The sequence below is a fragment of the Bubalus bubalis genome, chromosome 3 (genome assembly GCF_019923935.1).
Source record: "Bubalus bubalis isolate 160015118507 breed Murrah chromosome 3, NDDB_SH_1, whole genome shotgun sequence".
NCBI classification, from domain to species: Eukaryota; Metazoa; Chordata; class Mammalia; order Artiodactyla; family Bovidae; genus Bubalus; species Bubalus bubalis.
Genome location: NC_059159.1, coordinates 22,246,682 through 22,273,224, shown reverse-complemented (window position 1 = coordinate 22,273,224; position 26,543 = coordinate 22,246,682). Strand labels below are relative to the sequence as shown.

Below are 26,543 nucleotides of genomic sequence, written 5' to 3'. Positions count from 1 at the left end.
AAAGCAGAAAAGGTCAAAGCACAGGTGGCTAGAGCGGGGAGCGTGCAAACACTTAGGTAAAGAAGATACATGTGAATTTGCTGTGGAAGCAAGAGAAAGAAAGACAGAGAAGGGGAGGGTTTCAGCACAAAGAACTTTGGCTTTTTGAGTCAGTTCTGATTTCAAATCCAGGTCCTGGTCCTGACTAATTTAGTGTGACCGAGTTGCTTAACTACCCAGAACCTCAGTTTCAATATCTGCGAAAATAGATCAATACTAGATGGGTTTCTTCTACAAGTCTCTATGAGGCTGAAATGAAGCAGAATCAGTATAGCACAGGGTCGGGGCCGGGGAGCTGGGGGTGAGGAGGACACGTTCTCACAACTCACCCCCCACCCCCATCCCCCAGCCTCTCTCCTGTTGACTCAATCACATGAACCCATTTTGGCATTTTGCAGACTTCTACAGTTAAGAAATCTAAAAATAAATTTGAATTATGGTGGGTTTAGCGCCTGAGGAGCCCTGGCAGGCACTTCTGTGTAAATAGCAGAAGTGAAAAAAAAAAACAAAAAACAGCCCATCTCATTTCTAGTATTTGAAACCTGAGTTAAAGAATCCCTATCGTGTGGGCAACTCATAGTGGAGAGGTAGGTGGCTAGGGGGAAGGTTTGGTGTTTTTCTCTTTGTTGTTTTGTTTTTGTTCCGCGATGATGTGGGGGACTCTCCAGGGATGTGTGTCACAGAGCAGGGAGGGGATGGGGGAGTGAAGAAGGCAGGGCAGGTGGGAAATTTAATTCTGTCCCTGACGTAATAGAGCAGAGCTGGGGGAAGGGGGTGTGTCGGTCGATGGGTAGAAAAGGGGACCCACTCTTAAAGGTCCCGTGGCTGTCATGCCCTTCCAACCCCATGCTCCGAATCACAGTTGGGCAAATTCCTGAATTCATTTTCAGTGAGCTTCTGAAGAAAGGCCATCTCTGGGGATTTGCCTTGTTCCTGAAATGCTAGTACGTCAGAGACTTCGTTTAAAGGGTGTGAGTGAGTGTGTGTGTGTGTGTGTGTGTGTGTGTGTGTGAAACAGACTCATAAAAAAGGAAAGTAAGAAGCTGGCTAACTTGACCATGGTCCACATTGATGGGAGTCACAACTTATTCTTTTTAAAAATAATTCTATTTATTTATTTTTGGCTGTGCTGGATCTTTATTGCTGTGTGAGATTTCTCCAGTTGCAGTGAGCAGAGGCTACTAGGGTGCTTGAGCTTCTCATTGCAGTGGCTTTTCTTGTGGAGCACAGACTTTAGGCAAGTGGGCTTCAGTAGCTGCGGTTCCTGGCTTCTAGAGCACAGGCTCAGTAGTTGTGGCAGGCAGGCCGCTTAGCTGCTCTGCAGCACGTGGGATCTTCCAGGCCCAGGGACTGAACCCGTGTCTCCTGCATTGGCAGGCAGATTCTTTACCACTGAGCCACCAGGGGAGCCATCTTATTCTTATTCTTGTTGTTTTTAACAACACTCTTTTCCACCCTTCAAATCTAATTTTTCACTGCTCCTCCAATCCATGTTTTAGAGGCTCAGTGAGATGAAGTGAATTTCCCCACAAGTCCTAAGTGGGAGAGCCAGGGCCTGAACTGGCCGCCTCCTTCTCTGTACAATGCTGGCGCTCTGTGCAAGTTAGGCTTAGGTCCTGAGGCTTGGGGAATCCAGGTCTCCCAAAATTTCCCTTATGACCTTGACTTTTGCAACTCTTTTTTAATTTCAATGTTCATTTTAAAATTTTTATTTATTTTTAATTTATTTTTTGGCCATGCTCTGTGGCTTGCAGGCCAACGATTGAACCCTGGCCCCAGCAGTGAAGATGCTGAGTCCTAACCACTGGACCATCAGGGAATTCCAGGGAACTTTTAAAAAACGGACACACTGACCTTGTATGCCAGTGTCTTCTAGAAAAGGAGTGAATAAGCCAAATAAAACCATACCATACTATGTTTGGTTGGATGGCATCACCAACCTGATGGACATGAGTTTGAGCAAGCTCTGGGAGTTGGTGATGGATAGGGAAGTCTGGTGTACTGCAGTCCATGGGGTCACAAAGAGTCTGGCATGACTGAGTGACTGAACTGAACTGATACTATATTTGGTATTTACATCCATATAGTAGTCTCTGAGTGGGCTTCCCTCATAACTCAGTTGGTAAATAATCTGCCTGCAATGCAGGAGACCCTGGTTCAATTCCTGAGTTGGGACAATCCTCTGGAGAAGGGATAGGCTACCCACTCCAGTATTCTTGGGCTTTCCTTGTGGCTTAGCTGGTAAAGAATCTGCCTGCAATGTGGGAGACCTGGGTTTGATCCCTGAGTTGGGAAGATCCCCTGGAGAAGGGAAAGGCTACCCACTCCAGCATTCTGGCCTGGAGAATTCCATGGACTGTATAGTCCATGGGGTTGCAAAGAGTCAGACACAACTGAGCAACCTTCACTTTCACTTTCAGAAGTCTCTGAAGGTGACTTTGGAGAAGGAAACCAAGCTGTCTCCTGATTCCACCACAAATAAGGGAGTTAAGTGGCAAAAAGAGGCTGTGGGATAGATCTAAAGGTGGTCTTCCTGATTGCAAAGTGAAAGTGAAAGTGTTAGTCTCTCAGTCATGTTAGACTCTTTGCAACCCCATGGACGAAGCTCCTCTGTCCATGGGATTCCCCAGGCAAGAATACTGCAGTGGGTTGCCATTCCCTTTTCCAGGGGATCTTTCTGACCCAGAGATTGAACCTGGGTCTCCCCCACTGCAGGCAGATTCCTGACTGCAGGGGGTTGATAAATGCAGGAGCCTCTGGAAGATAGAAGTGACATCTTCTGGTCCCCTGAGCATCTAGTACCTTTCAATATTGGCCAAAACCACCACCTCCTGATGCTCGCCAGTGCCTGTATTCATCTTCTGGATCCAGCTCAAATGCACCTCCCCATCCCCTAGACTTCCTGGCATTGCCATGAAGCATCATGGGCTTTTCTTTCCCTCTCAGTACTGTGACTTTTGTACCTCTATTTAGCACCTATGTAGTTCTCCCTGACTTACAGCCAAGTCCTTGAGTTCCCCCCTGCCCTGAGCTCTCAGAGGGTAGGATCAGTTCTGGTCATCTTTTAAACTGTTAACATTTATTTATTTATATTTAGTTGCGCTGAGTCTTCATTGCTGCTTGGGCTTTCTCTAGTTGTGGTGAGCAGGGGTTACTCTCTAGTTGCAGCGTGCAGCCTTCTTATTGCAGGGGCTTCTCTTGTTGCAGAGCATAGGTTCTAGGGCCCTCGGACTCAGGAGTTGCAGCACTTGGGCTCTGGAGCACGTGGTCTTCAGTAATTGTGGTGCTCCAGTTTAGTTGTTCCACAGCATGTAGAATCTTCCTGAACCATTGATCAAACCCTGTCCCCTGCATTGGCAGGTAGACTCTTAACCACTGGATCACCAGGGAAGTTGGTTCTGTTCATCTTTACTATTCATATCTAAGATAGCACCTTGTACAGAGTTGATGCTTACTAAGGTATGCTGGATTTTACAACAATGAGTTGCTGCCTGTTGGTGGTGTTTTTTTTAAAACCTCATTAAATTTGACAAGCAAAATTGATAATATTAAATGCACTTTGTACAATGCCAGCATGCATAAAAATAGGTACTGTTACACTCTTTTGGTAGAAGTATAAACTGGTTCAACTTTTCTGGAGAGTAACTTGAATTACTTAGAATTTTTTGTGCCTTTTGGGCAAATTGTTTTCATTTTATTTTCTCTCTTCTTTCCCCTCCCCTCCCATCTCTCTTCTTTCCTATTCTCACAAGGGGTTATTGAATGGCTTTTCATCAAGTATTGCTACTATTATATTCATGGCAATGTTTTTAAAAATACTAGCAAAAATTTGGCCAATATTAATATGGATTTGAATAAACTATAGTTTACATTTATGATAAAATAACATGTAACCTTACAGTTAATGATATATGAATATTTGTTAACCACATAACCAAGTTTATGCAGATGGTGACTGTAGCCATGAAATTAAAAGACTCTTGCTCCTTTGAAGAAAAGCTATGACCAACCTAGACAGCATATTAAAAACAGAGACATTACTTTGCCAACAAAGGTCTGTCTAGTCAAGGCTATGGTTTTTCCAGTAGTCATGTATGGATGTGAGAGTTGGACTATAAAGAAAGCTGAGTTCCGAAGAATTGATGCTTTTGAACTGTGGTGTTGGAGAAGACTTTTGAGAGTCCTTTGGACTGCAAGGAGATCCAACCAGTCAACCCTAAAGGAAATTAGTCCTGAATACTCATTGGGAGGACTGATGCTGAAGCTGAAACTTCAATACTTTGGCCACCTGATGTGAAGAACTGACTCATTTGAAAAGACCCTGATGTTGGGAAAGAATGAAGGCAGGAGGAGAAGGGGACAAGAGAGGATGAGATGGTTGGATGGCATCACCGACTCAATGGATATGCGTTTGAACAAGCTTCGGCAGTTAGTGAAGGACAGGGAAGCCTGGCATGCTGCAGTCCATGGGGTCACAAAGAGTTGGACACAACTGAGCAACTGAACTGACTAAACAAAGTTATAAAGGCTAATTACAAAATAGGACTCATGGTATAATTCCAATTTTGAAGGAAACAGAAGGATATATCCATGGAAAAATATCTGGGAGGATTTACACTTAAATGTTTTAACCCTTTATTTGGGTGGTGGGATTCCAGGGCATTTTAACTTTCTTTTTATTTCTCTGAATTTTCTCAATTTTCTACCATGAATTTATATTATGTTTAGAACATGGAAAAATACCTTACATTGTTTTGAGTGGATTCTCTGAGTAAACTCCTTGGTCCTCAAATTCTACATATAATGACAGTTTTTACCTCTTCCCTACCATTTTGGTATCTTTTACTTCTTTTTCTTGTCTGATTGCTGTGGCTAGAACTTCCAATACTATGTTGAACAGAAGCAATGAAAGTGGGCATCTTTGTCTGATTCCAGATTTTAAGGGAAAGGCTTTCAGCTTTTCACCATTGAGTATTACATTGGGTGTGGGTTTGTTATTATGTTGAGATACAGTCCCTCTATACCCACTTAACTTGTTTTTAAATAATTTTATTTATTTACTTATTCTTTCTACTTCTTTCCCTTCCCCTCCCACCCCTCTTTTTCCCTCTCCTCTCAAGGGGTTATTGCATGGCTTTTCATCAAGTATTGCTGCTATTCGTGGCGATGTTTTTAAAAACTCTAGCAGGCTGTGCTGGGTCTTCATTGCCATGCGGGCTTTTCTCCAGTTGCAGCAAGTGGGGGCTTCTATCTAGCTGTAGTGCTCACGTTTCTCATTGCAGTGGCTTCTCTCTAGAGTGCATGGGCTTCAGTAGCTGCAGCTTGCAGACTCTAGAGTTCAGGCTTAATAGCTGTGACACATGGATTTAATTGCTGTGCAGCAGTTGGGATCTTCCCAGACCAGAGATCAAACTCATGTCTTCCACACTGGCAGGTGAATTCTTTCCCACTGAACCACCAGGAAAGCCCTAATTTTTTAAATTAATTAATTAATTAATTTTTAAGTCTTTATTGAATTTGTTACAATATTGCCTGTGTTTCATGTTTTAATTTTTTGGCCCCGAGGCACATGGGATCTTCCTGACCAGGGATTGAACCTTCATCCCTTGCATTGGAAGGTGAAGTTTTAATCATTGGACCATCAGGGAGGTCCCCTCCATGCCCACTTTTATAAGCATTTTTTTATCATGAATGGATGTTGAGTTTCACCAAATGCTTTTTCTTCCATCTATTGAGATGATTACATGGTTTTGTCTTTTCTTTCATTGATGTGGTGTATCACATTGATTTGTGGTCCTCAAATTCTGAAAACACCAGTAATCACATCAAAATGTAGAAATTGGGGTTAGAAGAGCTGTTGGGAGTTTTCTGGGCCAGAGGCTCTCAAACTTGGCTGGACACTGGAGTCACCCATTAAGCTTCCCAAACTCTGCAGCTCAGTCCGTGCCCCGTGTGGGTAAATCTGAATCACTGGGGTGTATGCGGGCATCCGAGGGTTATGTCTCCCCAGGTGATTCTGCTGTGCAGCCAGCTGTCAGAACCACTGGTGATGAGCTGCTCTCACACAGTAGTCACTAGCCACGTGTAGATATTTAAATTTCATTGAAATACAGTAAAATTTAAAATTGAGTTCCTTAGTCACACTAGCCATATTTTAAGCACTCACTAGCCACATATGATGAATGGCTACCATCTCAATGCTGTTCTAGATCTACTCAAATTTCAGCAGAAGAGACTGTGGAGGTTCCTGGCTGGGCTGTGTGTATGCATGCTCAGTCACTCAATCATGTCCGACTCTTTGAGACTCCATGGACTCTAGACCCCCAGGCTCTACTGTCCATGGGATTTTTCAGGCAAAAATACTGGAGTGGGTTGCCATTTCCTCCCCCAGGGGATCTTCCCGACCCAGGGACCGAATCTGAGTCTCTTGCATCTCCTGCATAGGCAGGCGGATTCTTTATTACTGAGCTGCCAGGGAAGCCTCTCCTGGCAGGTGGGCACCCTTCTTATAGCAACCCTGATATTTGTGAAAGAAGAGGTCCCTAACCCTGCTTTCTCCAGATCTGCCTAGGCTGTAGGTAATGGTGTGCCTAGAAAGTTCTTTCTGCTTTCTCAGGTCTCCTCCATCCTCTTCCTTGAGCACAGGGAGGTTTTCTGCTCCATGATTGTTCTCAAGGACTCCACAGGCCCAGGTCCTCCCGACCAGGCCAGCAGGCAAGCAGTTTACATGGAATCCAAGCGCTCAGTGGGGAGCAGAGCGAGGTAGGTCGAGTGTTTTCCGCAGCTGCTGAGGAAGGTGAGTGAGCCGAGGCAGAATAACAAAAAGCCACTTCAAAAACAGACCAGAAAAGTCAGAGAGCAGAGACAATCAGAGGTTTGAGACACACACACCTCCCTCAAAACCCTGGCAAGAGAGCAAAAACAAGTCAAGGGGGAGCCTCTAGACCTTCTAGTTTCGACACCGTCGCGGTTGCTGACTTTGAGAATGGGGCCTGTCCCAGCCAGTTCTGAGAGGAGCCAGGACCTGAGGCTGTGGGGGCTCAGAAACCTCACCTGAGTTCTGAGAACTGTATGGCCTGGTGGTGGGACAGTCCCTGAGTGTTCTGTGTCTCTGGGAAGACTGGGTGTGTGGGAATGGCAGACTCAGGCTGGCTGGGTGAGAGTTTGGGGGCTGTTTTAACCTAGAGACTAGCTGCCATTTAGAAGCAGAGCACCTCCTGGCCTGGGCTCTGGGACCTATCCCCGGGAGATGGGTGGGGGGAGATGGACACAGTCCATCAGGGAATTCCCATGCACAGGCCACCCTTGTCTAGGAAATTCCTCTTTCAAAACTCAACCCTGAAGACGCCAAGCCAGAAAGGGAAGCCTGGTGCTCCCTTCCCATCCCCAATTCTGCAGGGCAGTAAAGTACAGCACAGAGAGCCCTGGGAATGGAGGACTTGGCTCAATCCCCAAGCACTGTCACTCACTCGCTATGAGATTTTGGGCAGGTCAGTTTACCTCTGGACTGTAGTTTCTTGACCAGTAAATTGTAGGGTTGGTTTAGACCAATGGTTCTCAAGCTGGGCTACTTGGTGGTATAATCTGGTGAGCTACAAAAATAAACGAGATTCTGCTTGTTCTGGGAGACAGCCTAGACATCAGGATTTTTTAAAAAATCCTTCAATGATTCTGCTGTGTAGGCAAGATTGATAACCACTGGTCTATCCAGATTCACAAGTGCATCATGCTTGGGAGTCAAAATTGAGATTCAAATTCCGTATGACTGGCATAGAGCCTGAAAAACTGCCTTTCTCCCAAGCTCCCAGGTGATCCTCATGGATCACATCTTAAGTCATAGCAAGTCTATCTTTAACATCCAGGAAACTGAATTTCAGGCTCCAGCAACTGAGTCTGTTTTTGTTTGTTGTGTTGGTAGCTGACAGGAGTTGCAGATTTCTACCCATAGACATCATTGTTCTACATTCTTTCTTTTTCCTCCCTCTCACATAAGAATCATTTATGACTCAAATCTCACCATTTGAATTCTGACTATTCTCTCTGGATATGAATCAAACAGGGATCGTCTCTTCGAGGGCAGAAAATGAAAGGTAAAGCCAGACTGTGGTGTGAGTTCAGGGTGGACCATTTTTATTGGAAGAATGGGGAAAGACTCTGTGTAAGCAGATAATAACAGTTAACAAGTGTTCAGCCTCCACCTCCACTGGGCACTCTTCAAGCTTTACACAGTTGTCTCATTTAATCCTCACACCAGCAACATGGTAAGTACTGATCAGGTCCCCCGGTTTACACATGAGGAAGCTGAAGCTTAAAGAGAATCAGAGACTTTTCCAAACAAGGAGCAGATGTGGGACTTGGACTCATCTCTCTGTGTTGACTGCTAGTCCACAAGGTCATGGGCAGTATTTAAGTGCATCACCGACCAGACCGAACTCAATCTAAGCAGATGCAACCAGACTCAACCAGGTTCAATCAGACCCAATCAGACTCAACCAGACCCAGGTTCTTGGCACCAATTAGTTGTTGGTGAGGAGATGGGTGGGTTGGGGTTTACATGAGTTTAGTCTACTTAAGCAACCCCTATACTCACCTTCCCCAAACACCACCGCTCTCCCATCAGAAAAGGTAGTAGTTTTCCACCCTGGGCCCAGGCTTCAAGGCCTTTATCTGGCACCTGGGTTCATAGTAATACTTTTTCCTACTTGATTGCCTGTCTCAATATAAATCTCTGCCATGTGCATCTTTTTCTACTTATATCATTTTCTTTTCTCCATGGGAGCAGGCAGTATGTCCAGCTCTGTGACTGTTTTATCTTTTTTCTTTTTTGTAGGCTTGTCCCTCATGAGGACCCTAGAGTATTACCCCTCTCCCCCAAAGGATGCTGCATAGAAGACCATCTGAAGCTACCACGATTGCTGCCAATTCTCATCATCTCAGGTTCCACTGGGTTCTCCGCCAAAATGGTAGTCACCAGCCCAACCCAACAGTTTTTCCAACTTGACTCAAACCTTCTTTTCTCATTTCCTGACATCGGGGTTGGGCTGGAGTGGGGGTAGGGAGTGAGAAGGCAAGCATGGAAGCTTCCTTGTGCCTCCACTAAGTCTTGAGTTCCTGAAGACAGGGGCCTTGTCTTCTCCTTTTTATATCCCCAGAAGAGAATATGGTGCGGGGGAGACAGATGCACACTGATGTCTATCAGATGAGCGAATGAAGGTGACGCAGGGGCATTTCCTGACGCACTGAACAAATGGTTACACCGATAGTTTGTCCTGCTTGGCCCTCAGGCAGGAGTCACTTGGCACAGGTTTCAGCTTGTGAAGTCCCTGGAACCCTGTGGGCACAGTTACTGGGAAATCTTTCATTTCACCACATCTTCTAAGCTTCTACAGCAGCTCAGGAAGGGGGAGGTTTTCTTAGAGAGCCCAACCCCTTGATATGCTGGGTGGGTTGTTGAAAATTGACCTGGAGAGCAATCAGAAGAGACCCACTACTCTTAAGGGGGCCCTGGCATTGTAGAATGATGGGGACCCCTCTTTTTTATCTTCCAAAGAAGGGTTCATCTTACTGCAGTGGATATTTCTTAAAATGGGGATGAAAAAGATGAAGGGTTCAGTTCACACAGAAGAATTTTCCTCTGCAGATAGTTTTTCTCCTGTCATTAAAAAACAGAAAAGGAAGAAAATACAAAGGAAAGAAATCGTATATGTACCAAGATGCTAAGTGTGCTCAAGAATCTAAAGAAACTTAGAGAAAGACAAATATCATATGATACCACTCATACATGGTTATCAAATGTGGGTACTCGTATGTGGCTATCACTCATGTGTGACATCACTTGTAACTGGAATCTAAAAAAAGCGATGTAAACTAATTTACAAAACAGAAACAGACTCACAGATTTTGAAAACAAACTTATGTGGGGGAGGGGAAGGATAAATTCAGAGCTTGGAATTAACATACTACTAGATATAAAATAGCTTACCAACAAGGACCTGCTGTGTAGTACAGAGAACTCCACTCAATATTCTGTCTGAAAAAGAGTCTGAAAAAGAATGAATATACACATACACATAACTGAATTACTTTTCTGTACACCTGAAACTAACACAATATTGTAAATCAACTATACTCCAATAAAATTTACAAAAGGAATCTAAACAGACCGTGTTGGTCAACTGGTTCCAGGGGATTGTTTCTATTTATTCAACTTCTGTTCTTAAGTAAGAAAATACTGCCCATCCAATTCCTTAGGAATTCCTCTTATCTTTTGAATCTAACAAGAAATAAGCCAAGAGAAACCTATCCCCACTGCTACAGTGTCTGTTCCAGTGGGATAAGGTCCGGCACTAGGGGCAGAAAGAATTTAGGAGAGGCCCCCATGAGTTCTGGTGCTGGAGACAGGTGGGCGCTGCTCTAGGTATCACGTACTGTTGTCGACTCAAACTTCTTCGTCTGGCTTCCCTAGGAAATGGTTAATCCATTTACACTGTCTCTTCTGAAAGCATCTTTCATCCCAGCAGGATGTAAATGGCAATTGGTGCTATTTATATCTCCATCTTCAAGAAATAGCTGCCTTGCTTACATTTTATTGCCCAAGTTAGTGGTTTTGATTGTGTGGAACCATGAGGTGGGCCTAGCAGAATGGATTAATCAATCTTGTGTTTAACAAGCATCTTTCTTGAGTGTCTATTGGCTCCTGTGACTTTTATCTGTATGTTGTTGACTTTTAAACTTTTTTTTTTGTTTTGCTTTGACCTCTATCTTTAACATTAAATTCCTATTTTTAACAAAAAAGGAGAGGAAGAGAGAGAGAGAGAGGGAGAAGAAATAGGATGTAAATGATAGAGGGTAGCCTATAGAAATCATTCTCTAATATGTATTCAGTGATTCTGTTTCCAGGTGCAGAAGTTGAGGCCATGAGACGGGTTGCGATTTGCCTAAAGTCTCATAGAAAATCAGTGGCAGAATTCAGACCAGGGCTTTCCCCAAAGGTCCTGGATAGACCCTTGAAGTCACGGCATCATAACTGATTCACATCTTCTTGGGCCCTATTGTTCTACGCAGGAGACTGGTCTTCTCATGGGCAGGGATCTTCCACTTCATCCTCTGTGCGTCCCTGCACCTAGCAGCCTGGTGCTGGTAGGGCCTGGTGGTTCCAGAGGGATATGAGGAGTTAAACTGGGTGGTTAAATTTGACTTTTGAGACTCAGTGGTAAACAGCATGAAGCGAGGCAGGCGGGCCCCACCCCATCCTCTCCACTCAGCTATGTCTGCAAAGACTTGGCTCGAACCTCGCCTTATTTAAGAAGACTGTCTAGACCAACTCCGTCTCTGAATTTTGGAGCAATTCCTGTCTGCGCCTCTCATTTAGGACCCTCTTTATCTGGTGGCTTTCACTGGTGAAGAATCTGCCTGCAACGCAGGAGATGAGGGCAGGAGATAAGGATTGGATCCCTGAGTCGGGAAGATCCCTTGGAGAAAGGAAATGGCAACTCACCCCAGTATTCTTGCCTGGAAAATTCCAACCCATGGTGTCTCAAAAGAGTCGGACACCACTGGACGACTGAACAATAACAAAATATAAGGATTTATGTGAGGAGGAGGCGGCATTGGTTTTAAGTGTGGGTTATGGTTCTCAAGCCTGTGTTTAAGCTCTGCTCCATCATTTTTAGCCCTGTTATCTCAGGTGACTCCTCTGAGCCTCCATTTACCTGTAAGATGGCTCTAGTAACAATTCCTTCCTCTCAGACTCCTTGTAAGGATTAACTGGGACAAGGCACGAAAAGCATTCAGTGCCGCACCAGGCACTCAGCACATTTTAGCTATTATTGTAAACGTTCACAATGAAATGTTTTGTTTCTCTGCCTTCGTTGAGCATGGTTACCTTACCTGTGACCTGGAGGAAACAATGGGCGCTCGTGGTGGATTGTTATGACAACCAAACGAGAGGCTACATATGAAAATGCTTTGTTAACTCTTCAGGTTTGGGTGTGAAGTGTGACCGCCCCCAAGATCACACAGCTGGTAAGATGTAGCACCCTCCTGGAAAAACCACACCCACCCCCAACACACACACACACACACACACACACAACACCATCGCCAGAAAACATCTAGGTGGTCTGACCCCCCAATGCCATTCCTGTTCCTTGGTTATTTCAATGGCCATTCATTGAGAACTCCCAGGCCTTCTGAACCAGCAGCGGTGGGATAGAAAAAGGTGATTAACATGTGGACTTCACCCTCAGGAAGCTTACAGTGCAGCAGGGGGGTGTGTGAGCAAATGTATTCTAAACAAGGCCAGGTGACACAGAAATAGTAGCAACAGAAAGACAGAGGGAGGGGAAGTTTGGGGGTGAGAGGTGGTTTCATGGCAGGCTTGGCCTTGGGGCCAGTCTTTGGTGGATGAGGGGTGTATCGTTTGCTCTGGTTGCCAAAACAAACTGGGTCGCATACACAATGGATATTTATTTTCTCACAGTTCTAAAAGCTAGAAGTCCTAGATCAAGGATTTGGCAGGACTGGTTTCTTCTGAGACCTCCCTCCTTGGCTTGCAGATGGATGCCTTCTCACTGTGTATTCACATGCTCATTCCACGGTCTATATCCTAACACCATCTCCTTATAAAGATACTAGTCATATTGGATTAGAGCCTACCTAAATGACCTAACTTGACTTTAATTATCTTTTAAAGGCCCTAACTCCAAATACATTCTGAGGTATTGGAGGTTAGGACTTAACCACATTAACTGGGGTGGCAGGGGGCACACAGCTTATAACAAGTAGGATGTTTTCTATTTGCGTGCATCCATGCTAAGTTGCTTCAGTTGTGTCCGACTCTTTGCTTATGGGCTGTAGCCCTCCAGGCTCCTCTCTCCCTGGGGTTCTCCAGGCAAGAGTGCTGGAGTGGGTTGACACACCCTCCTCTATTTTCTATTTACATTTTTCCAATGATAAAAATATTCATAAAACGTAAACTGCTGAAAAGCCCAAGAAGGAAAATAAAACCACTAAGAGATGACCATATCTGTGCTATATATATATATTATATGCAATATATATTTAAAACCTTCTAAAGTGGGCTTATACCTTACGGCACCTGTTGTTTTCAAACCTACAATTTTCACTTGACAAGTATCTGATGAACTTTCCTCCTCATCATTAAATATTCTTCCACAACATCACTTCTAATGGTTGCGTGGTGGTCTATCAGAGTCAGCCAATGGATAGTGACATTTTGATTGACCAAGTTTGGGACAGAGATGTAGCCTTATGGGAGGAAATGGTATGAGATTCAAGGGCATAGTAATTGGTTACATACACTTGAGCAAACAGAGCCCAAAGAATTCTCAGAATCAGGTAGATTATACTTGTAAGAATGTATCTTTTTTTTTTTTTTGGTAGGGATACACTGTGGGTGAGAGGGCACTACTGCTTCTGAGAAGCCCCAAAGGGTCCTAAGAATGAGCCAGCTGTACAGTTTATGTCTGACTCATTAGAATCTCAGTTAGGCCTTACAGGGCAACTGAAATCCAATATTTGACTTTACACCACGAGACTGAGCTTGATGAGCACTTAATTGTTTTAATTGAGATGCTGCTTTTTTGGTGAGTGATTCTTAGTGATTGGTGATTACTTTCCCTATCCCTCACTCCCCTCTTTTTCTGCCTCACTGTCTGTTCCTGATGAGAAGTCTTTGGTAAAACAAAGCCAAGAGTCAGGGACTTAGTGATAGAGAGGTACTTTTCTTGTTTCATACTGAAGACTCTGAAGGATCTAGAAGGGAAGTTCAAGTTGGACCAGGAGGGCTTCTAGGGAGAGAGGAGGTGGGGAGACGATGCCATCCTTGTGGGTTTTAAATGATCCAAACGGTGCTTCAGTAGGGGAAACACATTTAGGTTTCATTTGCTCTTTCGTGCAGGTGGGAGAAGGGGAAAATTGAACGATCTTCTTGTGATTTGATAGAGAAAGCCCATAGGACAGTTGAGGGATGCAGAGATGTCAGCTCCAATGCGATGTCTAAGACAACTCATCCTCAGGTGAGGAAACCAGTCAGACTCGCAGATGTCTTTCAGGGCTAAATTTAGGGTTGTCTTTCAGGCAACCATTTCTAAAGCTTTAGGGATCTCACCAGACCCTTTTGTTGACCGAATGTGTCCAGGGACAGATTTATTCAAATCGAGTCCAGCCTGAAAGAGTAATGAAAAATCATGTGAGTCCACACATCACCCCGGAGAACAAGATTTATATTCTTGTGAAAATATTCAACCTGACACCTTATTAAATCTGATTCTTTGAAGTATTTTTTGGATATAGAGTGGCACCTCTCCCTCCCCAGCTTCGAGGCAGAAAAGCTATCGTCTGCAGTTCCTTCCTAGATACTGGTATTTTTGATGCTGCTGCACTGGGGAGGGGGGTGCGGGTAGGTTGGTGACTTTATCAGTTGGCATCACAAAGAAGAAAGCAGATCCGCTGAGCTCAGTTTTACTGGCAGAAATGGGAAAAGGATCAGGAGAATAGTACTTATTAATTGTGCCATGCTGAGTGTATATTGCTTTTTATTTGCCATCCTCTGAATTCCCTGTGATTGCAGAAATTGTAAGGCTTTCTTCTGGTGACGGATTGTATTGACACCCCTCCCTCGTGCCGTGGGCGTGAAAAGGGTTATGTAAATGATTGCTACTTTTAGGAGCGAGCAACCCTTCCACTTTAGCGAGGACACAGGAAAAGTGAATCTGGGAAGGATGTAATTCACGTCAAACATTTTTCAAATCCACATCATGCCAACCCAGTTAAGATAATCTGCTGTAAAAAAGGATTGATCAGTTTGCAACAATTCACCGCGTGATGACTTGAAACAGACAGTTCTTGCGCATTTTATGGTTTTTTTTTTCTTTTAACGTGAGTCTTTGTTGAGATGGTACTGCACACCTAGCTCTGTAAGAAAACCACATAGGACTGGTCTCAAAGGCGGACGCACGCCCCCTCATTTGGTGCAAGTGAGTTTTGGGTGTCTTTCAGCAACCATCTCCAGTGCCTAGCGAGAGAGTCGTGCCACCCAGGAAAGTAGGAAATGCTGCTGAGGAACAACACCCACATTCCAGCAGACACTAATCCTGGAGGCTGGCAACCCTTCTCCAAATGCCTGTAAAACAGCACTCTCTGCTAGGAACCAGGTAGCCAGGGAGGCAAGTCATGCACCCGAGGAGGAAGCCTAGGTCAGTGAAGCACCTAAGGCCTGATGCCAAGGTGCCCAGGGCAAACGTGGTCCTCAGGTCATTTCTGCATCATTCAATTATGAAAAGCTGACTCTATTTAATTCATTTTAATGAAGAGGGCTGGTTCCCGGCCTTGGCAGAAGACAGTCAGTGGATGCAGAGTGAGCTGGGGACCAGGAAGCAAAAGTGCCACCTCCCCTGCATCTGTCGCTGCAGACTGAAATGGCACCATGTCACTCCTCTCGTTACGCTTCATGAGTTGCAGTCTGAAGCACGACAGAGGCAGGGCATTACTGGCGCCTTCAAATGCTAAAGTCGAGGGGCCTGGGTGCGCAAGGAGGAGGTGTGAGGGGAACGGATGTGTTTACATGACACAAAGGACAGTTGGTCTCATTCCCTGTTGAATGTACATTTCTTGAGGGCGAAGGGTTTTGTGTCTTGTTCACCCAGAACCCAGCCTGGTACATCGTTGGAGCTCAGTGAATATTTGCCAAATGAGTGATTCTCAAATGTTGAGCTGAGCTAGTCCTTCCAATGAAGTGGTCGCTTCACTGTGAAACCCTGTGGAGAACAAAAGTGGTGTAAGGTTGGGTGCCTGTCCCAAGGTCATATGCTGCCCTATAACCCCTTGGTATTCATTCATTCACTTATTCATTCATTCATGGAACATCTATCTCTTCTGTAATATACTGTCTAATAGTCACTGGGGTACAAAGATGAATGTCAATCAGTATTGTTTAATACCCTCCCTGAGTGGGGCTCCAGGGATACCATGGTGACTCAGATTGGGACCACACCCTTGGGAGGAGACACCGACTGTGCAAACCAGAGATGGTAAGCATCTCACACCACCTGGAAATAGAGGTGCTGGGGAAAGCTTCTCAGAGGTGGGCACACGTGGGCTGCATCTTGATGGAAGGGTAGGCATTTGTGAGGCTGGGGCGAGACCAGGGGGAGTACTCAAGGTGTGAAGGTCTGGCATCTCCCAAAGGCAGGCTGAGGCTACCCTCCAGCCATACTTCCTCACTCCCAGCTTCCTCACCACCCAAACCCACTGACAGTATCTTTTCTTCTTACTAACTCCTTCATCATTCACTCCCAGCCAGGCTCACCCTAGAGCCTGACTCCATAGTAAATGTACAGCACAGATGCAGTTATTATTAGTAGTAACACAGTAATCCAAGTCTATGCCCCAACCAGTAACGCTGAAGAAGCTGAAGTTGAACGGTTCTATGAAGACCGACAAGACCTTTTAGAACTAACACCCCAAAAAAATGTCCTTTTCATTATACGGGACTGGAATGCAAAAGTAGGAAGTCAAGAAACACCTGGAGTAACAGGCAAATTTGGCCTTGGAATACGGAATGAAGCAGGGCAAAGACTAATAGAGTTTTGCCAAGAAAATGCACTGGTCATAACAAACACCCTCTTCCAACAACACTAGAGAAGACTCTATACATGGACATCACCAGATGGTCAACACCAAAATCAGATTGATTATATTCTTTGCAGCCAAAGATGGAGAAGCTCTATACAGTCAGCAAAAACAAGACCAGGAGCTGACTGTGGCTCAGACCATGAACTCCTTATTGCCAAATTGAGACTGAAATTGAAGAAAGTAGGGAAAACCACTAGACCTGTCAGGTATGACCTAAATCAAATCCCTTATGATTATACAGTGGAAGTGAGAAATAGATTTAAGGGCCTAGATCTGATAGATAGAGTGCCTGATGAACTATGGAATGAGGTTCGTGACATTGTACAGGAGACAGGGAGCAAGACCATTCCCATAGAAAAGAAATGCAAAAAAGCAAAATGGCTGTCTGGGGAGGCCTTACAAATAGCTGTGAAAAGAAGAGAAGCGAAAAGCAAAGGAGAAAAGGAAAGATATAAACATCTGAATGCAGAGTTCCAAAGAATAGCAAGAAGAGATAAGAAAGCCTTCTTCAGCGATCAATGCAAAGAAATAGAGGAAAACAACAGAATGGGAAAGACTAGGGATCTCTTCAAGAAAATCAGAGATACCATAGGGACATTTCATGCAAAGATGAGCTCGATAAAGGACAGAAATGGTATGGACCTAACAGAAGCAGAAGATATTAAGAAGAGATGGCAAGAATACACAGAAGAACTGTACAAAAAAGATCTTCACGACCCAGATAATCACGATGGTGTGATCACTGACCTAGAGCCAGACATCTTGGAATGTGAAGTCAAGTGGGCCTTAGAAAGCATCCCTATGAACAAAGCTAGTGGAGGTGATGGAATTCCAGTTGAGCTATTCCAAATCCTGAAAGATGATGCTGTGGAAGTGCTGCACTCAATATGCCAGCACATTTGGAAAACTCAGCAGTGGCCACAGGACTGGAAAAGGTCAGTTTTCATTCCAATCCCAAAGAATGCTCAAACTACCACACAATTGCACTCATCTCACACACTAGTAAAGTAATGCTCAAAATTGTCCAAGCCAGGCTTCAGTAATATGTGAACTGTGAACTTCCTGATGTTCAAGCTGGTTTTAGAAAAGGCAGAGGAACCAGAGATCAAATTGCCAACATCTGCTGGATCATGGAAAAAGCAAGAGAGTTCCAGAAAAGCATCTCTTTCTGCTTTATTGACTATGCCAAAGCCTTTGACTGTGTGGATCACAATAAACTGTGGAAAATTCTGAAAGAGATGGGAATACCAGAACACCTGATCTGCCTCTTGAGAAATTTGTATGCAGGTCAGGAAGCAACAGTTAGAACTGGACATGGAACAACAGACTGGTTCCAAATAGGAAAAGGAGTATGTCAAGGCTGTATATTGTCACCCTGTTTATTTAACTTATATGCAGAGTACATCATGAGAAATGCTGGACTGGAAGAAACACAAGCTGGAATCAAGATTGCCGGGAGAAATCTCAATAACCTCAGATATGCAGATGACACCACCCTTATGGCAGAAAGTGAAGAGGAACTCAAAAGCCTCTTGATGAAAGTGAAAGTGGAGAGTGAAAAAGTTGGCTTAAAGCTCAACATTCAGAAAATGAAGATCATGGCATCTGGTCCTATCACTTCATGGCAAATAGATGGGGAAACAGTGGAAACAGTGTCAGACTTTATTTTTCTGGGTTCCAAAATCACTGCAGATGGTGACTGCAGCCATGAAATTAAAAGACGCTTACTCCTTGGAAGGAAAGTTATGACCAACCTAGATAGCATGTTCAAAAGCAGAGACATTACTTTGCCAACAAAGGTTCGTCTAGTCGAGGCTATGGTTTTTCCTGTGGTCATGTATGGATGTGAGAGTTGGACTGCAAAGAAGGCTGAGCACCGAAGAATTGATGCTTTTGAAGTGTGGTGTTGGAGAAGACTCTTGAGAGTCCCTTGGACTGCAAGGAGATCCAACCAGTCCATTCTGAAGGAGATCAGCCCTGGGATTTCTTTGGAAGGAATGATGCTAAAGCTGAAACTCCAGTACTTTGGCCACCTGATGCGAAGAGTTGACTCATTGGAAAAGACTCTGATGCTGGGAGGGATTGGGGGCAGGAGGAGAAGGGGATGACAGAGGATGAGATGGCTGGATGGCATCACTGACTCGATGGACATGAGTCTGAGTGAACTCCGGGAGTTGGTGATGGACAGGGAGGCTTGGCGTGCTGCGATTCATGGGGTCCCAAAGAGTCGGACACGACTGAGTGACTGATCTGATCTGATCTGATTTAAAATTTTCCTTTATATTAGAGTTGATTGACAATGGTGTGCTAGTTTCAGATGTACAGTAAAGTGATTCAGTTATACATATACCTATATCTATTCTTTTTCAGATTCTTTCCCATATAGGTTATGATATGTGTTATTATTAACCCTAGTAAATGTAGGAACTGTCCCCAGATCTTGGTGACATTATTGGTGCTGGCATGGCTTGGGGACAGCAACTCCCATTGAGCTGTCCTTGGTTGGTCTGGCTTACTTGGGGACTTGTGTAAGGGAGAAAAGGCTGGCAGGGTTAGGGCATTCTTGGGCTCTCTGTACCCATGACTTCCCACCAGACTCCACCCAGGACCAGTGGATGGTGAGCCTGTCCACATTGTCTAGCATAATGCAGAGCTAATGTCAGTGGGGCTGCCTGGATACACTGACAACATCCACTCTTCATTTGGAGGCGTCCAAACTCAGGCTGGGGACCCTCTGAAAGAGCAGTAGAGTGGTACATTGGACCTACGGGCCCTTCCACCCCCACAGTTTATTCTGATCTAGCAAATCTTCAGGTCTTGAGTCTGAAACGTCAGAACCCAGTCACGTGGCTGTGACCAGAAGATGCTCTTAAAATGCCACTTGAAGAACGTTGTTTGGGTACTTTTACACATCAGCTGTTAATCTGTACAGGATTTTCCCCTTCCCAGGGTAAAGTGAAAGAAGAGGAAGTGAAAACAGGAGGGGGAGAATTTAGTACAGCATCTCTCGCCTTACAGACAACAACCGAAAACCCCCTAGGCGTTGAACAGAGTCTTGTACTTTCTATAGCTCACCTGCATCCATGGATTGCCTCATTTGGTTCTCAGAGCTCCCCCAGGTGGGAGGCAGCATTCTGAGCCACCTGATTTCACTCTCATTTGCAGAGAGTAGGTGCTCCTTAGGCAAGAGGCAGGGGCTGGGGACTGGCTATCCTGGTAGTAGTTCTTCAGAGCCATTCTAGAGAGATGCTTTGGGTTTCTGAGTTTCTTCAGGGAATCTGGATGAAGCTGATCTGTATCTGGTGGAGAAAGGTCTCTGTGACTAGGGATCTGAGCCAACAGTCCTTTGGCCAGAGCTCTTCAGCCAAACGGGACAGAAGCATTGGTCTTCCTAGTGCTGAGTCACCACCATCTGCTGACCTTTGCAGCCACGGGACTCTCCTGGGTGCTGGGGATTCCCTACCTCAAAGCCCAGGGCCTCTAAGAAATTTTGATTGCATTATCTCCTACTGAGAAAGGGGTGGTCTTACCAGAGTCCAGTAGGCATGTTTTAACCTGTCTCGTTGCTTTAATAGTCTCCCATAACAACTCATTCCTATACCTCCCAGCCAGGAGGACCAAGTGGAGGCTGAGATTCAGCCTGGGTTTGGAATCAGAACCCTCCAAAGAGTATCCCCCCTCCACTTAAACAACTGGCTTATTGTGTGATCAAACCCAACTTGAATCTGAAGCCAATCTACTGACCCCAGGTTGTGGTGAAGGAAAGTGCATCGTTTATTGCAGGGCACCAAGCAAGGAGTACAGGTGGCTAATGTGCAAAAACCCCAAACTCCACGATGGCTTTCAAGGAAAGATTTTTAAAGACAGGGTGAGGGAGAGGTTGCATGGTACATGATCAACTTGTGGGCATTCTTCTGATTGGTTGGTGGTGAGGTAATCAGGGATTAACATCATCAACCTTCTGGTTCCAACTAGTCTGGGGTTACGTGCTTGTGGTCAGCATGTAGTTAACATCTTCCATCTGGTGGGGGTTTCAGTTATCTGTGAAATAGCTCAAGGACATGGCTCAGAACATGATCTATAGCCCTTGAGGAGGGACTAAAGGTCCTTGACTTTGTTTAATTGCTAAGCTACTGTTATTTTGTCTTACTTGACTGTTTTCCTTGATTTTTGCATTTTCTCACTTCTCTAATTAAATTTGTTATCTGGGAAGGTCTAGGAGGCTGAAGTTTTTCGATAACTGAGAGGCAGGTAGAGGACATGTTGTGGGGGCGTGGTCTTCCCAGGAAGGCCCCACTGGGTCCTGCTTGGTTATAATCCCCCCCCCTTTTTTTTGATACTCCTCAATCTGGAAGGGTATGGCACCCCACTCCAGTACTCCTGCCTGGAAAATCCCATGAGCGGAGGAGCCTGGTAGGCTGCAGTCCATGGGGTCGCTAAGAGTCGGACACGACTGAGCGACTTCACTTTCACTTTTCACTTTCATGCATTGGAGAAGGAAATGGCAATCCACTCCAGTGTTTTTGCCTGGAGAATCCCAGGGATGGGGGAGCCTGGTGGGCTGCCTTCTCTGGGGTCTCACAGAGTCGGACACGACTGAAGCGACTTAGCAGCAACAGGTGTAGGACAAGAAAGGGAGTGAAGTTTTGTATAAAGAGGTTAACCATAAGCTTGGCAGAAGAATTCAGTCTTAGGGAAAGTCAGTTTTAGTTGCTGCTCCTTTCTGTCTCTGCCCCAAACTTTCCACAGGGCCTCCCTTGCCTCCCTTAGTGCCCTCTCTCCATCTCCCACTGCCCTTTCAGAACCAGCTCAGATACCACACTTCTGAAGCCTTCCCTAGTGTCTGCACACAGGAAAGTTTGTTTCCCTCCCCTGACTCATGGGACCACGCATGTGGCCTTTGGTAGAGACAGTCAGTGCCTTTCTCTCCTCTTTCTCCAAGGGCCAGGACCCCCTCATCTCTGAGTGTGCTCCATCACAGGACTCTCAAACCATCCGTAAGTGTTGAAGGAATGGGTGGAGATCTGTCACTGGCTCCTCCACCTCTGTCTACCATCTTTTCTGGAGGAAAGGCAGTTTGTTTGTGTATTTCTGAGTAAGAGGTCCAAGAGGGAGCCAGGAAGAAATGTTCAGGGCAAATCCTGCCCCTCCCCCATCCCACCCCAAGATCTAGGAGAGCTGGAATCTTATCAGGGTTAGGGTCAAGGGCACCCAGTCAGGGTGATTTGAAAATGATAGGGCGGTTCACTGATCTGGGCAGGAGGAAGGGGGCAGAAATCTTTGCCAGCAGGGTCTGGGCTCTGGAGAAATTTGCTGGCCTGGAGGCATGGGGGAGGGGAGAAGTCAGTTTCCAGATGAGGCTAGGGAGGCTCCGTCCAGGTGTATTCCAGCTTCTTCTGGCTTTCTAGGGCCAGAGATGGAGGTAAATACAAGGAGCCAAGGTGCTGGGCAACCTCCAAGGGGGCCCCCTTTGATCCCAGAACCATGTTTCCAAATGGATAAAGCTCAGGGACAGAGTCAGTCCAACCACTAGTCAAATGTCCTAGTTAATTACCTACTTCCTTCTCTTCAATCCAGGGGAAGCCTAGGGTCCTAGGGCGCTGGCTGGAGACAGTGTGGTGGGGATTCATTGGCATCCCTGGAGTCTTGAAACTGGACGAACAGGAAGCATCCTGTTTAAAATGGACTTAAACAATCTCACACCTTTTGTGAAGTACCAAGGAGGAGTGGGTGGAGCCTGTGGTATGTGGGAGGAGCTATGAGGTACTGGACCCACCTTCCCATCCCCCGAGCTGGGCCCTCACCCTGAGGACCCGTCCCTCCTTAGTCATCCGAACACCCGCCTCAGGGCTATAGCAAGTTATCACTCAGCTTAGCTCAGCCCAGCAGCTGAATCTGTCTCCATCTCTTCATTTTGATGGCAGCCTGGGATTGTTATCCTTCAAAGATCATCTCTTGGAAGGACACCAGCTCTTATTACATCTCCCAGCTTGCCTGGAGGCCAGCTCAGCTAATCCAGCATCTTCGGCCATTGGATTCGCTTCTGGCCTGGGTGTTACGACGCCACCTCTGGCACCAGTTGGGTGGGAAGACGGACAAAATAATTAAGCCCCATGAGTTGAAAGGAGAATTAATTCCCCTGTACAGGCTTTTGTTTCTTCTCTTCCTGGGTAACTTTAGATGTGTTAATCCAGGACTGTTCTTTTTTTTCTTTTGTAACAGGTTTAATTTATAGCAGCACTGTTTTTTTTTTTTTAACTGTAGTTTTTCACTAGAATGTAGTCCACGTGAACTTTATAACACTAAAGATATTTCCCTTGTTTATGGTGAAAATGACTTAACTATACAAAACCCAGTTTTGCCAAGAGGAATAAAAGATCACCCCTAATCTTACCACAAACACACTGGATCTGGTTTCTTTATTTTCCCTTCTAGTTCTTCTCTGGATGTGTATTTAATTGTACAGGAGTATGATCCCAACATACATTTACTTTTTGAAAGAAACTAGTCTGAGAGTGTTGGCTACCCAGGTGGCTCAGTGGTAAAGAACCCACCTGTCAATGCAGGAGACGTGGGTTCGATCTCTGGGTTGGGAAGGTCCCCTGGAGGAGGAAATGGCAACCCACTCCAATATTCTTGCCTGGGAAATCCCATGAACAGAGGGGCCCGGTGGGCTACAGTACATGGGGTCGCAAAAAGTCAGACACACAATTGAGTGACTGAGGCAGAGGAAGCAATCTGAGAATGTATGTATAGCCCCACCTTGTTACATATTCTTTCTTACCAGTTAACTCGGAAAATACTTTCAGTATCATAATTTACTTAGCCAATCTCCTCTGGCTAGAAATTTCCTGGGCTCTGTCAGTCCCTGGGGGTCAGGCAGAGAAGGTGGGCTAGCTTCAGAGCAGAGTTCAAAGGACTCCAGTGAGCCGTCTTATGCTCCTCTGCCCCCTGGCCCTGGGCCTGACTCCTGCCAGTCAGTTCCTGCCGTGCTCAAGTACCCACCAAAAGGAGTGCCTCACTCATTGCTCTGTAGGGAGAAGGCCTTTCCGGGGCACATTTTTGCAATGTCTTTGATTCACGCAGGTGTGCATCCGCTGGGCTCTGACCATTTGGGCAGACATCTCCTCTACCAGACAAAAGGCAAGGGGTCATGTCGTGTTGGACCTTTCTTAGTGGTGCCTAGGACTTAGCAGCGGCAGCAGGAGGGTTCTTGCAACATAATGGATTTCAGCAGCTGTTTGTCAAGTGAAGGAAAACCAAAAGAATGATTGACAGCTCATAAGGAAACATGTAAGTCTCCAGTCCCCCGTTCTTTCCCCAGCCTGGGCTGTAGAATCTGATACATGGCTCTGCTTTAGGGCTGAGAGCTTTGACTCAGGGCAAAGAGCCTCATTATTCAACAGCTTATTTCTCCTTGCTAGGTAACCTCTGTACCGCTTTCATCCCGGTCTGTTGTCCCTTCCCCATCCCGGACTTCAGCCATAAAATTATGACGACGATCATGCCCCTACAACCAGATTTAGGTCCCCATTTATTTAACGGGGTGGCCAGTGTATCTTAGCTTGCCCAGGACTTGCCCAGTTTTAGCCCTGAAATCCCTACTCAGTCCCAAGTAAAGGGGGCCGGTTTTGTCCTAGTTCCCAGCATCCAGTTCTTAACAATGTCCTGTAGAGGGGGCTGGAGGCACAGCACAGGTGTACGATGGATGGAACGTCTGTCTGCTCTCCCAGTTGGGAGGTAATATCACTAGGAAACCATCGGACAAAAGGGTTCTGCCTCCGGCCAGGGTGAGTCAGAAAACAGCCCATCCCTTCCCCTCCTGGGGGGGAGCGCCAAGTGTCAGGGAACCGACCCCTGTTGGAGAAGAGGGAGTTACGTTGTCCACTGGCAGGACACCCAGGTTGCATGGACCTAGAACACTTTCAGCCACAGCAGAACAAACCTGTCTGTCAACTTCCACCTGGTTTATAGACCTACCTTAGGAGGGCTTCCCTGGTGGCTCAGATGGTAAAGAATCTGCCTGCAATTGAGGAGACCCAGGTTCCATCCCTGGGTCAGGAAGATCCCCTGGAGGAGGGAACTGGCACCCCACTCCAGTATTCTTGCCTGGAGAATTTCATGGAGGGAGGAGCCTGGTGCGCTACTGTCCATAGGGTCACAAAGAGTCAGACACGACTGAGCGACTAACACTTTCAGTTTCACAGGAGCTTAAGTCAGAACTCATAAAATTTACCTTCAAAGTGGATGGTGACAGTAAAAAGAAAATCTTGCTACAATAATTCTAGTATCAATACAAGGGGAGGTCTTCCCTGGTGGCTCAGCGGTAAAGAATCCGCCTGCCAACAAGGGTTCAATCCCTGGTCCAGGAAGATCCCACATACCTTGGAGCAGTTGAGCCTGAGAGCCACAACTATCAAGCCTGCGTTCCGGAGCCCAGAAGCCGCAGCTACTGAAGCCCATGCATCCTGGAGCCTGTGCTCTGCAACAAGAGAACTCACTGCAATGCGAACCTGTGCATCACAGCTGGAGAGTAGCCCCTGCTCGCTGCAACCAGAGAAAACCCTCACAGCAGTGAAGACCCAGCAGGGCAAAAATAAAATAAATTATTAAAAAAAAAAAACACAAGGGGAGACCTGTTCAGATCCTTTTTGCATTAGCATGGCTGCAGCCAACTCAAAGCAGCTATTCTGATAAGCACGAGTTTCCTGGTGCCTCGTTTGCATCAGCCCCCTGCTTCCACATACAACGCCTATTGCTGATGTGTTGAGTTCAGCTGAGTCACAGAGTGTTTAGGACAGATACCATTCTGGTGGGATCTTTTACCAGTTATCTCACTTGCTCCCCGTTTGTTGTTAAGTTACGTACTTTGGACAATGATTACAGTTCATTAGGTATGCTGTGAGAACTGTTGTGTAAGGCTGAAAATGCCAACAAAATGATTTAAACACACAGAGCTGCTGTTTTGACCTGGAATGCCATATGTGTGGATGTTTCCATCTACACAAATATCTGGGAGATGACTAGATTATCAGTCTGTTTGTGCATGTGTGTGTGTGTGTGTTACTTGCTAAGTCATGTCTGACTCTTTGTGACCCCATGGACTGTAGCCCACCAGGCTCCCTCTCCATGGAATTCTCCAGGCAAGGATACTGGAGTAGGTTGCCAGTCCCTTCTCCAGGAGATCTTCCTGACCTGGAGATCGAACCCTGGTCTGCTGCTTGCAGGCAGATTCTTTACTGTCTGTGTTCTTTAAAGAGGAGTTATTTTCTTCTAATCCTTTCTCCTTAAAAAATCATTTTAAGGTTTAGGAGAAAAGCATTGGTGCTTAAAAAGAGCTGAAGAAGAGAGGAGGCCAGTTGGCAATGAGTCTGTATCTCACGGGTGGAATTTTACTCATCACCCATGGTAGTGGAGTCAGACAGATCTAGGTAGGAATCTTGTCTCCACCGTAAATTAACTGTGTGATCTTGGACAAGTTACTTAACTTCCCTGAACTTCAGAGTCTCCATCTTTAAAATAAGGATGATAAAATAGAATATCCTATAGTTAGGGAGTTTGGGATTGACATGTACAGACTGCTATATTTTAAGGGACCTGCTGCTGCTAAGTCGCTTCCGATTCTGTGCGACCCCATAGACGGCAGCCCACCAGGCTTCCCCATCCCTGGGATTCTCCAGGCAAGAACACCTACTGTATAGCAAAAAAAGAAAAAGATATCATATTATCGTCTCATAAGGCTGTGGTCAGGGATAAACGAGATGATGTGTCCAAAAGTCCTAGCTCTGAGCCTGGCATCTGGTAGGCATTCAACAGTTTGAGTGGCTCATTTTTTCTTCACTCCAAGC

The 26,543-nt window shown here is 45.6% G+C and overlaps 1 long non-coding RNA gene across 1 annotated transcript; it reads right to left on the bottom strand.

Annotated features, from left to right (window-relative positions):
* Positions 1–15,349: 15,349 nt before the first annotated feature.
* LOC123332603 lies at positions 15,350–20,215 on the bottom strand. The gene is made up of 2 exons (XR_006549462.2): positions 19,771–20,215; positions 15,350–15,818 (listed from the first exon to the last, which is right to left on the bottom strand). It is a non-coding gene; the product is annotated as an uncharacterized LOC123332603 (long non-coding RNA).
* Positions 20,216–26,543: the final 6,328 nt, after the last annotated feature.